The 12,888-nt window shown below is 44.6% G+C and overlaps 2 pseudogenes; both read right to left on the reverse strand.

The window, feature by feature from the left end:
* Positions 1-366: 366 nt before the first annotated feature.
* On the reverse strand, positions 367-2,113 carry LOC127032592 (olfactory receptor 14A16-like; annotated as a pseudogene).
* Positions 2,114-11,483: 9,370 nt separating this feature from the next.
* LOC127032582 (olfactory receptor 14A16-like) lies at positions 11,484-12,401 on the reverse strand (annotated as a pseudogene).
* Positions 12,402-12,888: the final 487 nt, after the last annotated feature.

Genomic DNA, 12,888 nt, shown 5'->3' on the forward strand with positions numbered 1-12,888 from the left:
CAGATGCTGCAAATTGCTTTATGTCCACCAAAGTCAATGGAATTACACGGATGTGTTGAGGATCTACCCCCAAATGTCTTCTCTCACCTACCCCAGTGTTACACCAGTCTGACTCCTCAGGTTCCAATGAAGCCACTCCTGATCTATACACACAAGCACATCTCCAGTCATTGTTTTCACTGGCCATGGAACACGTGTTAGTAGACAAGCAGTGTAACGGGTATTGTTTTCGCACAGAATGAAAGTATGATTCCTTTTGCACACACGTTTTACAAACATTTAACTCCGCAACTGGACCAGATTTTCTACTGGTGAAAGTCACCCAACCAGCAGTGATATCAGTGGAGTTAATCTGGATTTGCATTGGTGCAACTGAGATCAGAATCAGACCCGGTTGCGTGCAAGCTATTTGGTCATGGAAATAACCTACATTAATGAACAAATACTACACAAGTAAACTTTTATTAGATAAAGACAGAAAATTAATTCTTGGTGAATTACCTACACCCAGTCAGTCTCCTCAGGGCAGCTTTGATCTCCTAGTTCCTCATGCTGTAGATAATTGGATTCATGATTGGTGGCAATACAGAATAAAGAACAGCCATCACAAGATCCAGAGCAGATGGGGAGCTGGAGGTGGGTTTCAGGTAGGCAAAGATGGCAGTGCAAACAAACAAGGAGACCACAGTGAGGTGAGGAAGGCAGGTGGAGAAGGCTTTATGCCGGCCCTGTTCAGGGGGGATTCTCAACACTGATTTGAAGATCTGAACATACTACACAATGATAAAAATAAAGCAGCCTAAGACTAAACATATACTAAAGGCAATAACCCCAACTTCACTCATATATGAGTCAGAGCAGGTGAGCTTGAGTAGCTGGGGGATTTCACAGAAGAACTGATCCACCATGTTGCCTCCACAAAAGGTCAATGCAAACGTGTTCCCAGTGTGTAGCACAGAGCAGAGAATCCCACTGATGCAGGCACCAGCTGCCATTTGGACACATGCTCTGCTGTTCATCATTGTCTCATAGTGCAGTGGTTGGCAGATGGTGACATATCGGTCATATGCCATGACAATAAGAAGGGAATAATCTGCTACCAGCAAAAAGAGGAGGAAAAAGACTTGAGTAACACATCCAGCATAGGAAATGGATTTGGTGTTCATGAGGGAGTTGGCCATGGATTTGGGGATGGTGACAGAAATGGAGCCAAGGTCTACAATGGACAGATTCATCAGGAAGAAGTACATGGGGATGTGAAGATTGTGGTCGAAGACTATAACCATGAAGATGAAAAGATTCCCCACCAGGGCTGTCAGGTAAATCACTAGAAACACCACAAAGTGCAAAATCTGCAGCTTCCGAACATCAGAGAATCCCAGGAGAAGGAACTCAGTCACACGGGTTCGGTTGGACATTTTCTTTCGCAGGTTGGGGAAAACTGCCCCACTGACTGCAGTGGAGTTACTCCTGATTTACACTGGGGTGAGAGAAAGTAGAATCAGCTCAATGGACTCCAGTGGAGTTACTTCTAATTTACACCAGGGTGATGGAGAGGAGAATTAGGAATAATTGTGTTCAAGGTATTTGTATACCTCTGTCACCCAAAGGTAGGCGAACTCTGGATAACAGTGAAAAAATGTTACTACCCTCAGTTTATTGTGGGGAATTGAGGGTCTGGCTGGCCATATTCTGCTGTCAGAGGCACTGCTGCAAATGTGGGTAATTTCACTGCATGCCATGGAATTACTCCCACTTTATACTGCTCTAACCTGGAGCAGCATTTCACATGGAGGTGACCCAACCCAGTCATAATTACATGGTAAACTCGAGTTAGGAACTCTGATGCTCCATCCCCCGTTCTAGCCAGATTTCCATGCTCGCTGTGAGAGACAGATGTTCCAGTTCCCTTCTGCTTCTCTACTCACTCAACTCAACTCCCTCCCAGAGCTTGGAAGAGAACCCATGAGTGCTGACTCCCAGTTCGCCCCCTGTACTAAACCAGTAAATCCAACACTCCTCCCGGAGCTGAAAATACAGGCCAGGAGTTCTGGCTCTACCCACTGGACTCAACTCCCTCCCAGAGCTGGGAATAATAGTGACGTGTCATGACTCCCAGTCCCCTCCTCTAATGACTTCATCAGACTGTATCTCATCCTCTGTCCCAGCGACTCTCCATTGCCCTCAGGAATGACTGCTGCAAGTGACAATGGAGAGTCATAGGGCTAATGAACGCAAGTGAGAATGATTCTCCAGCGTGGTAATTGGGGCATTCACCTGTTGTCTGGAAGAGTTCAAGTCCCTGCTCCAGTGACTAATTATTCATAAAAAGTGGAGCAGCTTCAACAGGAGAGACTGAGACAGTCTCATTTCAGAACAGGCCATAGCCTAGTGCAGGGGTCAGCAGCCTTTCAGAAGTCCTGTGCTGAGTCTTCATTTATTCACTCTAATTTAAGGTTTCGCGTGCCAGTAATACATTTTAACGTTTTTAGAAGGTCTTTTTCTATAAGTAAATAGTATAAAACTAAACTATTGTTGTATGTAAAGTAAATAAGAGTTTTAAATTTTTTAAGAAGCTTCATTTAAAATTAAATTAAAATGCAGAGCTGGGCCGGTGGCTGGGCCCCCCGAAAATCAGTTTGCGTGCCACCTTTGGCACGCATGCCATAGGTTGCCTATCCCTGGCCTAGTGGCTCAGGTACCCTCCTGTAAAGTGGGAATTCAAACCTCTTCTCCTCATCAGTCAGACGGAGGGATTGAACCTGAGTTTGTCACAAGCCTGCAGAGTGCCCTAACCACTCAGCTTCAAGTTGTGTGGGATACCCGTCCCAGAGTCCTTATGAGAGACAGAAATAGAACCCCTAGATCTGGTTCCTTTCCTCTACACACTGGACTGAATTTCTACCCAGAGCCACAAATAAAACTCAGGAGGCCTGGCTCTCAGTCCCTGCTTATCATACCCACTAGACCCCAATCCCTTTCCAGGGCTAGGGATAGAACCCAAGAGTCCTGGCTCCTAGTCACCACTACTCTAACTCACTTGACTCAACTGCCCTTGCAGCCTTTTAATAGAAAGAAGTAACTATAAACAGAACTAGACACAAATTGATGATAGATAGATAGATAGATAGATAGATTAACAAACTAATAGAGAGACACAATTAAGAAAAGAACAGATGCAGAGAGTGCGAGAGAAATACAGAACTAACAAAAACTAACAGACAGAGAAGTAAAAACAAACTAATTGAGAGAGAAAAGTACAAACAGACAGACAGACAGCAATAACAACAAACTAATGTATACAGAGAGAAAAGTATCAATGAGCTGATAGTGTTTGTCACAATTTTTGGACTACTTTAATGTAAACTCCTTAGTCCATTCTAAAAAAATGTGTGTCAATTTCATCAATTTCCCCACTCCCAATAGAAGGAAACTTAGGCACAGATATTCTACCCTCTCTTTCTGAAAAGTAAATTCTTTGGACTGCTCCAGTTTCCCATGCCGAAATTGAGTTAAGAGTGAAACTATGAAAAAAAAATTTGTTGTCACTTACAATTTCATCCTTAGAGTGCCACTGTGTAACTCCCAAATATATTTAATTTCAAGAGCAAACTTATGGTGTGGAATCCTCCCAGACTGAGATGTCTTTTCTCCTCCAGCTACAGACTGCAATTGGTATCCCCCTCTCTCTGTAGCCCCATACACACTGCTCTGTCGGCCAATCTCTCTATCTAATGATCTTATCACTGTACTATGAGAGGCCTTTCCCCCACCGCATTGAGGCTGAGCTGTTGGAAATACACTGAGATCTGTGCTGTCTGCAGATGAGCTGTGTGTCAAAAAGACTGGTGCTGCAGAAAGGTGATTTATCCATATCTGTTTTCTAATGGCTTGTGAGACTCACTGCCTGGAGCCCTCAACAGCCCAGAGGCAACAATTAATTCTCTTGTCCTCTACTTCCCCGAAGAGTTTCCAGAAACTAAAATAACGACAATTCCAATGAGGCAGCAGGGTCTAGAGGAAAGATTGTGAGGCAAACACTGTGGGAACACAGGACTCTACTCCAGATGACTGTCATAAATTTGTCACCCTGCAGCTGACCTGCTGTGTTACCTTGGTAAAGTCCTTCCCTGGGGCTGTCTTTTCCCTCCCACCCTTTGCCTGTCCCTGGGACGGAGACTGTGTCTTACCGAATACAATGGGCCTCTCATATCAGGATCAACTATCAGACAATTAATTAATTAATTAATTATTAAAAAGCTATGTCCAAAGTGTCCTGAGATCTGATCCTAACTATTTCTCTGACTCTGCTCAGTCCCTTCACCGCTCCATTCCTCAGTTCTCATCCCTAAAATGGGGATAAAGTTACAACTTGGAGTAGCTGTAATACTTGGAATAGTTACAACATCTACCAATGTGATATATGCCATCATGTACCAGCAATGCCCCTCTACCATGTACATTGGCCAAACCGGACAGTCTCTGCTTAAAAGAATAAATGGACCCCAATCACACATCAAGAATTATAAGACCCAGAGCACAAGGTTGCATCCCTGATACTCTAGGTTACTAGCAATTGATGGATCTATCCTCTATGAACTTATCATGTCTAGCTATCCATCCATCCCTATACATACCCCTCCATCTACTGATCGATCAATCAGTCTGAGGCTTTTTTACTGCCACCCATCACCATGGTATCAGAGCACTTTCCACATAAAAACAGTTACCATATCAAAGTCACACCTGGTGTCTCTGTCTCTTCTCCTTTTCTCAGAGCTGAAAGTAAACATTCTGCCCCTGCTGCAGCCCCAAAGCCAGAGGAGCTCTCTGCCCCAGTTATTGACCCAGGGCTGGAAGAGCTGTCAGCCTCCGCTATGGCCATGGGTCTCAACATGTCAGCTGCTGCCCCTGGTGGCAGGATTCTTTTGCTATAATGGACCAGTGGCTTTAACAAATGGCTTGGATCCCCATGGGCTGGTTACAGTGAGGATGTACTGTATTTTGTTGGTTGGTTGATTTGTTTCTTTGTTCCAGATGTTTTTGGTGGGTGGGGATTTGGGAGGGCGAGGTGTGTTTGATTGGAGGGGAATATCCATTTGATGTCATCAAGTATTGGGTACTACCAGATCAGGCTCCAGACGGAGCATGCACCTATTTTTCACTGGTTCATGGATCGCTAGTAGACACAGGGGCTTCCCTGACTGGACTTAGGCATCTCTCTCTGAGCTAGCACACACTCCTCTCCTTGGCATCTCCCATTGGCTAGCTCAGGCATCTCCCCTCTTAGCATGCTGGATTTTGTGACTCCCATTCTTAAGTGTCTGTCTCTCTATATCTATTTTATAGGGAGCCCAGGGGCCTGACTCAGGCTGTGTGTGACCCTATTGTTGTCCCAGTAGTTTTCTAGGTGCCTAAAAGTTAGGTGTTGCTGCACTGCGGGTCACCACGCCTGGGTCAATAAGTTTTGGACACCTATATCCTTTAGAAAAACCTACTAGGCACCTAAACACCTTTCAAATCTGGGCCTTAAGTGATGAAGTGCAGGTGTCTATACTGAGCAATGATACCCTGGTATGAAGCTGTGGGTTCATTGACTTATGATTTTTGATATCCACCAGAGATCATAGAATCACAGAAACGCTGGGCTGGGAGGTACTGAAATCCAAGGGAAATCGGGTGCCGAGCTCTTTGAAAATCCCTTCTTAAATTGCTGGAAAAAATAATCCTCCCCTTTGAAGAACATGCCCATATCTCTGCTGATTCCATGGCTGGTGCCAGCCCACCTGATAGAGAAAAGTGAACTCTGTCTTTTGTAGGTAGATTATGGAATCACAGAACCATAGAAATGTGGGGCTGAAAAGGACCCTGAGAAGCTGAGGCAGGATCTAGTAAACGTAGGCCAGTCCTGACAGGTGCTTGTCCAACCTCTTCTTCAAAAACATCCAGTGATGGGGATTCCAAACCCTCCCTTGGCAGCCTATTCCAGAGTTTAACTGTCCTTAGAGTTAAAAACTTTTCCTAATCTCTAACCTAAATCTCCCTTGCTGCAGATTCAGCCCATTACTTCTCGTCCTATCTTCAGTGGACATGGATAACAACTGATCACCATCCTCTTTATAACAGCCCATAACACATTTGAAGACTGTTATCACGTCCCCACTCAGACTTCTTTTCTCTTCCCAGTACAGCAACTGCCACTGAGGATATGATCAAAGAGCAGCAACATCTCTTGTGCCATATGCTAAACCATATGATGGGACACAAATACAATAAGGCTCAGAACTTCAAATCTATCATATTCCCCAAGTAACTTTGAAAATTCTCTTCAATAGGACAGGATGTCCAATTCACCTTGGCACCTTTTACCAAGGCCCATGCTGGATTCTCTATCGCTTGATGTCTTTAGATCAAGACTGAATGCTCTTCTGGAACATGCATTCATGAAAAATTAGTTTTTGGTCCCAAGACGGGAGTAACCTGCTTGTGTTCTATAGGAGGTCAGAAGACTCAGACTGGGTGAGCTAATGGTCCCTTCTGGCCTTAAATTCTATGAATATTCTCCAAAAATTTCCATTGATGGGACCTAGGGTCCAGATCCTCTAGGGACCTTTAAAATTCTAGACTACAGCCTGTTTTCCATCTCTTGTTAGTTTGGTCCTTAACTGAGAGCCCTTGAGAACTAAATCCTTCTTTTCACTTATAAAGTAAGTGCACTTCTCCAAGGCACTGTGACTGACACATAACCTGGACGTGTCACATCTAGGGAGAGGACAAGAGGTTGGTCTAAGACCAGAGATACTATTTTCTAAGACTCCTGAGGAGTTGAACACAAGTTCCCAAAGACTCCTTTAACTCCATTAGGCCTTTCTCCAGAAGGGAGCCACAATATTCACTGTTGGACAATATATCCACCACCAGTTCCTCTGGGACAGAATGCAAGAGATCTGGTTTGTTGGAACATATTCCTGGTAGAGGAGGTATCTAAGAAGCTGCTCAGAAGCTGTTCAAGAGGGATGAGCATGGTGGATCGAGGGAGCTGGCAATTCATTTGGTTATAAACTGGATAATCTCCTTTTCGTGTGGCTTGTCCCCTGTCTGGTACCGAGAGAAAACCAGACTTGCTTTTGTTCAGTATCATGGATGAGGGAAGCATGCAAGGTCACAGTGATGGGAGGGGCCACATAGGCAGGGGCAGGGCCACAGCTTTCCCAGAAGTACCAGAATGTCTGGTGTGATGTTGCACTCCATAATGCTTTATAGAAATATGTTTATGAGTGTAAATATGACATGACTGGAATATGTCTTACGCTAGATTGCCAAGTAACATATCTCTGCAAAGGTGATGATAGGGAAACCAATCCCCCCCCTTAGGTTAACCCTTAGTTTAATAGCCTTGTTTATGTAAGTTTTACGGGCCCACATATAGAGGCCTTAGGCTTCTGCTAACTAATACTTGTAGGAGTTAAAGGTTTAACTGCTTTAAGGATAAGGAAACGGGGTATACAGCACTGACAAATAAGGACCCGGAAAAGAGACAACGGGTCCCCTCGAAATCTGTTCTGCTAAAGATGAATATATTTGTTTTGACTTGCATATGATGCATAAGGTGGATCCCAAGGAGGGGTCACCAGGTAACCAGCTCAATACTGCCCTATCATATAATACTCGATAATGACTTCTAATGGAATTCCCCTTTAGCTTGAGTAAGTTTTATAACAAAGGCTTTGTTGGCTTTATGCTAACTTGCCTTAATAACTTATCTGTCTGTATAAAGTTAAAAGCTTGCTTATCAGTATAAAATTAATACTTGTCTGTCAGCACAAAAGCCATCTGGCTGGAACTGGGGAAACTGGACTCCAAAAGAGGATCCCAGGAGACCATGTGAAGCTTGCTCAAAGTAACCGCAAATAGGGGTAACTGAACAGTCAGGGCCGTGTGATGGACAAAGAACATCAACAAGGAAATATAAAAGTCAGTTGCTTGCAAAATTGCAATATGTATGCCATATAAGGAAAATATTAATTGTGTTTTGCAGTGTAAGCTATATAATAATCCAAATAAGGTTATATTAGTACGTAAGCAAGATATGATAATTTGCAGTTTTAAGCTTTATAAGGTGCAGGGAAATTTGTAAGGGCAGAGCAGCTTACCCCTTGCTAGGGGAATATGCCAGCTCTCCCGGTATGCATACCTGTGTAACAATAAAGAAGCCTCAGGCTGTCTGATCAAATCATTAAGGTGGTGGTTTTTTTCCCCGACAGTTATGATCTACTGGATATATTCATCCTAATTACATGCATGTATCATTTTTCTATTTGAAGTTATGAGTGTGGCTATGTATTTCTTTGATTTTAAGTAGCGTCAGTGAAGCAGTTGGTCACCTTCTTGAGAAAAGACTATTCTCAGTAAGAGCCCTATCAAGAAACACTTCAGTTAACAATGAACTCTGAGAGATGCCAATCCACATCTGAGCTTTCCTGGGAATATGGCATCGGCTGGTAAAGTTCTGAGTCATGCATGGACATGTGACTTGCCCATGTGACTCCAAAACTCCATCTTGCAGCATGGATTTAAGCAGGATAAAGACCATGCATCTTTGGTCTCCAGGGTGCAGAGGGACTAGGAACGGGTATCTCTGAGATGATGCAGGAATAAACCAGCCCCTCCTCTCACTAAGGAGTCCCTCCCCTCTTTGGTCTCACTCCCGCTGCTGTTCTGCTGTAGCGTGGTAGGCAACATTAGCCTCTGATTAGTGCAGGAATAAGGTCCCCTGAAGTTCTCAGGCCACTTGCCTGTTTGTGAGGATCACCATTTAATCAAAGCTGGCACCCGGGGGACTCAACCAGAGATATCTAGGGCCCAAAGTACTAGCTTCTACAGCTTGAACTGAACAGCCAGGCTGTCTAACAGTCACTGGAACAGCCTCCTACCCTCTAGATGTGACACAGAGGGGCCTCATAACACGTACTTCCCATGGGTGCAACACTGCACAGCTGCAGAGGTCAAGGGCTCCATCTGAGCTGGAGTCACCTCCCTCAGCCAGAAAGACAAGGTGTCACAGAGAGTTGTACTAATGCAATGCCATGGTGTCAAACCTTAGTCCCAGATTTGGACCTTAGCGTCCAAAATATGGGGGTTAGCATGAAAACCTCCAAGCTTAGTTACCAGCTTGGACCTGGTACTTGCTGCCACCACCCAAAAAATTAGAGTGTTTTGGGGCACTCTGGCCCCCCCGAAACCCTTCCCTGGGGACCCCAAGACCCAAACCCTTGAGTCTCACAACAAAGGGAAATAAATCTTTTCCCTTCCCCCCCTCCAGGTGCTCCTGGAGAGATACATAGACACAAGCTCTGTGAATCTAAACAGAGGGAGTCCACCCTCTGTAATTCCAATCCTGGAAACAAAAGCACTTTCCTCTTCACCCAGAGGGAATGCAAAATCAGACTAGTAAATCTAACACACACAGATCTCCCTCTGACTTCTTCCTCCCACCAATTCCCTGGTGAGTACAGACTCAATTTCCCTGAAGTTTCCCAGAAAAGAAAACTCCAACAGGTCTCAAAAAGAAAGCTTTATATAAAAAAGAAAGAAAAATACATACAAATGGTCTCTCTGTATTAAGGTGACAAATACAGGGTCAATTGCTTAAAAGAATATTGAATAAACAGCCTTATTCAAAAAGAATACAAATCAAAGCACTCCAGCCACTATAGACATGTAAATACAAAAACAACAAAACCATGTTTGGTACTCACAACTTGGAAACAGAAGATTAGAAAACAGAAATCACTTCTCAAAGCTGAGAGAAAAGCAGGCAGACAGATAACAAAGACTCAGACACCAACTTCCCTCCACCCAGAGTTGAAAAAATCCGGTTTCGTGATTGATCCTCTGGTCAGGTGCTTCAGGTGAAAGAGACATTAACTCTTAGCTATCTGTTTATGACACATGGACTCTACTGGAGTTTATTCTCTGTATGGCCCCTTCTCCTCTCCCTTGTCCCTGCACATCCATAAAGTCACAGAGTTCAAGGCCAGAAGGGACGAGCAGATCATCCAGTCTGACCTGCTCTATGCCAACACCACCCGGCACCCACAGACCAAACCCAACAACTGAAATAAGACCAAAGTGTCACAGCCCTCAGGAGACTAAACAGTTCTTTGCTACTGGCAGACAAGAGAAGAGACCGAGGGGCACCAGTGCCTGAAGCGCCCGCAATGGCAGGGAAATGATTGAGATACACCCAGAAAATCCTGGCATGTGACAACCACCACACGCTGCAGAGGAAAGCGACCCTCACCCCTCAAGGTCCCTGCTAATCTGAATAAGAGGGAAATTCCTTCCTGACCCTCACACAGTGATCAGTTAGACCCTGAGCAAGTGGGCAAGAATCATGCAGCCAAGCAACCGAGAGAGAGAGAGAGAATGTCTCCATGCCACCTCAAAGCCCTGGCACAGCCCAACCAATATCCCATTTCAAGCTGGGGCCACCCCAAATGCTTCAGAGATTTAAAAAAAAAATCTCCCAGAATACACTGGGGGAGGAGGAATCCCTTCCTGACCCCTGCCAGTGGCCAGATGGAAAGCCGAAGCACGAGCTTTTAGGGACATAAGACATATGCCACAAGTGACCCTCAGGGTTGCTGAGCCCTTCCCCACAGCATTACAAGCAGCCCAGTCATACAATCCCACTCAGACATGTGTCCAGGTCGCTCTTAAAACTAATTCAGTCATTTGCCCTCCACAATTGCTTTTGGGAGGCTGCTCCAGAAGCTCGCCCCACTGGTGGATAGAAAACTCCCCATAATTTCTAGCCAGTCTGTCCATCTCTCACACACCTGAATGTGCATATGAGCCAGGCTAACACAGTCTGGTTCCTAGTCCCCCTCTAGTGGTTAGGTCACAAATGGTGGTTTGTAAGACAATGGACCCACTCCCCAGCTGGTGGCAATGGATATGCAGCTCCATTGGAAGCAGTAGCTCAGATCCACAGATGCTGCAAATTGATTTAGCGCCACCAAAGTCAATGGAACTACACTGATGTGCTGAGGATCTACTCAAAATGTCTTCTCTCACCTACCCCAGTCTTACATCAGTCTGACTCCTTTGGTTCCAATAAAGCCACTCCTGATTTATACACAGAAGCAAGACAACTCCCATCATTGTTTTCACTGGCCATGCAAGTGACCAAGCAGTATAACAGGTATTGTTTTGGTACGGAATGAAAGTCTTTTTCCATTTGCGCACATACTTTAAACCCATTTAACTCCACAACTGGGCCAGATTTTCTGCTGGTGTAAATCACCCCAGCAGCAGTGACATCAGCGGAGTTAATCTGGATTTGCATTGGTGCAACTGAGATCAGAATCAGATCAGGTTGTGTGCAAGCTGTTTGGTCATGGAAATAACCTACATTAATGAACAAATACTACATAAGCAAATTTTTATTAGATAAAGACAGAAAATTAATTCTTGGTGAATTACCTACACCTAGTCAGTCTCCTCAGGGCAGCTTTGATCTCCTCATTCCTCATGCTGTAGATAATTGGATTCATGATTGGTGGCAATACAGAATAAAGAACAGCCATCACAAGATCCAGAGCAGATGGGGAGCTGGAGGTGGGTTTCAGGTAGGCAAAGATGGCAGTGCAAACAAACAAGGAGACCACAGTGAGGTGAGGAAGGCAGGTGGATAGGGCTTTATGTTGGCCCTGTTCAGAGGCGATTCTCAACACTGATTTGAAGATCTGAACATATGACACAATGATAAAAATAAAGCAGCCTAAGACTAAACACACACTAAAGACAAGAACCCCAACTTCACTAAGATATGAGTTGGAGTAGGTGAGCTTCAGTAGCTGGGGGATCTCACAGAAGAACTGATCCACCATGTTGCCTCCACAGGTCAATGCAAACGTGTTCCCAGTGTGTAGTAAAGAGTTGAGAATTCCACCGATCCAGGCACCAGCTACCATTTGGACACAAGCTCTGCTGTTCATGATTGTCTCATAGTGCAGTGGTTGGCAGATGGCGACATATCAGTCATATGCCATGACAATAAGAAGGGAAAATTTTGCTCCCACCAAGAAGACAAGGAAAAAGACTTGAGCAACACATCCAGCATAGGAAATGGACTTGGTGTTCATGAGGGAGTTGGCTATGGATTTGGGGACAATGACAAAGATGGAGCCAAGATCTAGAATGGACAGATTCATCAGGAAGAAGTACATGGGGGTTTGAAGGTGGTGGTTGAAGGTTATGGCCATGAAGATAAGAAGATTCCCCACCACGGCTGTCAGGTAAATCACTAGAAACATCACAAAGTGCAACATCTGCATCTCTCAAACTTCAGAGAATCCCAGGAGAAGAAACTCGATCAAGGTGGTTCGGTTGGACATTTTCTTTCTCAGGACATCGTGTGATGTCTGTGGAGAGAGGTTTCGGGGAAAAGACCACCACCTTGTCAATTGATCAGACAGCCTGAGGCTCCTTTTATTGAGAAATCATCAATACATGCGTGCACACACGGAGATACAGCGTGTCCCCTAGCAAGGGTTAAGCCGCTCTCCCAAACTGATTTTTGCCACAGCTTATAAAGCGTAAAACCGCAAATTATCATATTTGCTTACACATAAATCATAACCTTATTTGGCAATCATATGGCATATATTGCAGACGAGCAATTAACATTATCCTTATATGGTAGGTATAACATATGTAAAATTGCAAGCTCTTATCTTTTACTTCCTTAAGGATGTTTACATGACTGTCAGAAGACCCTGACATCAGTTACCCTACTTGCGGTCTAGCCGACCTGCCTCATAAGGCCCCTTGGGACTCAGTGTCCGGTGTTCAGTTTCCGATTCTGGCCAGCTGTTGCTATGC

This window comes from Gopherus flavomarginatus, chromosome 12 (assembly GCF_025201925.1).
Source record: "Gopherus flavomarginatus isolate rGopFla2 chromosome 12, rGopFla2.mat.asm, whole genome shotgun sequence".
Lineage (NCBI taxonomy): Eukaryota > Metazoa > Chordata > Testudines > Testudinidae > Gopherus > Gopherus flavomarginatus.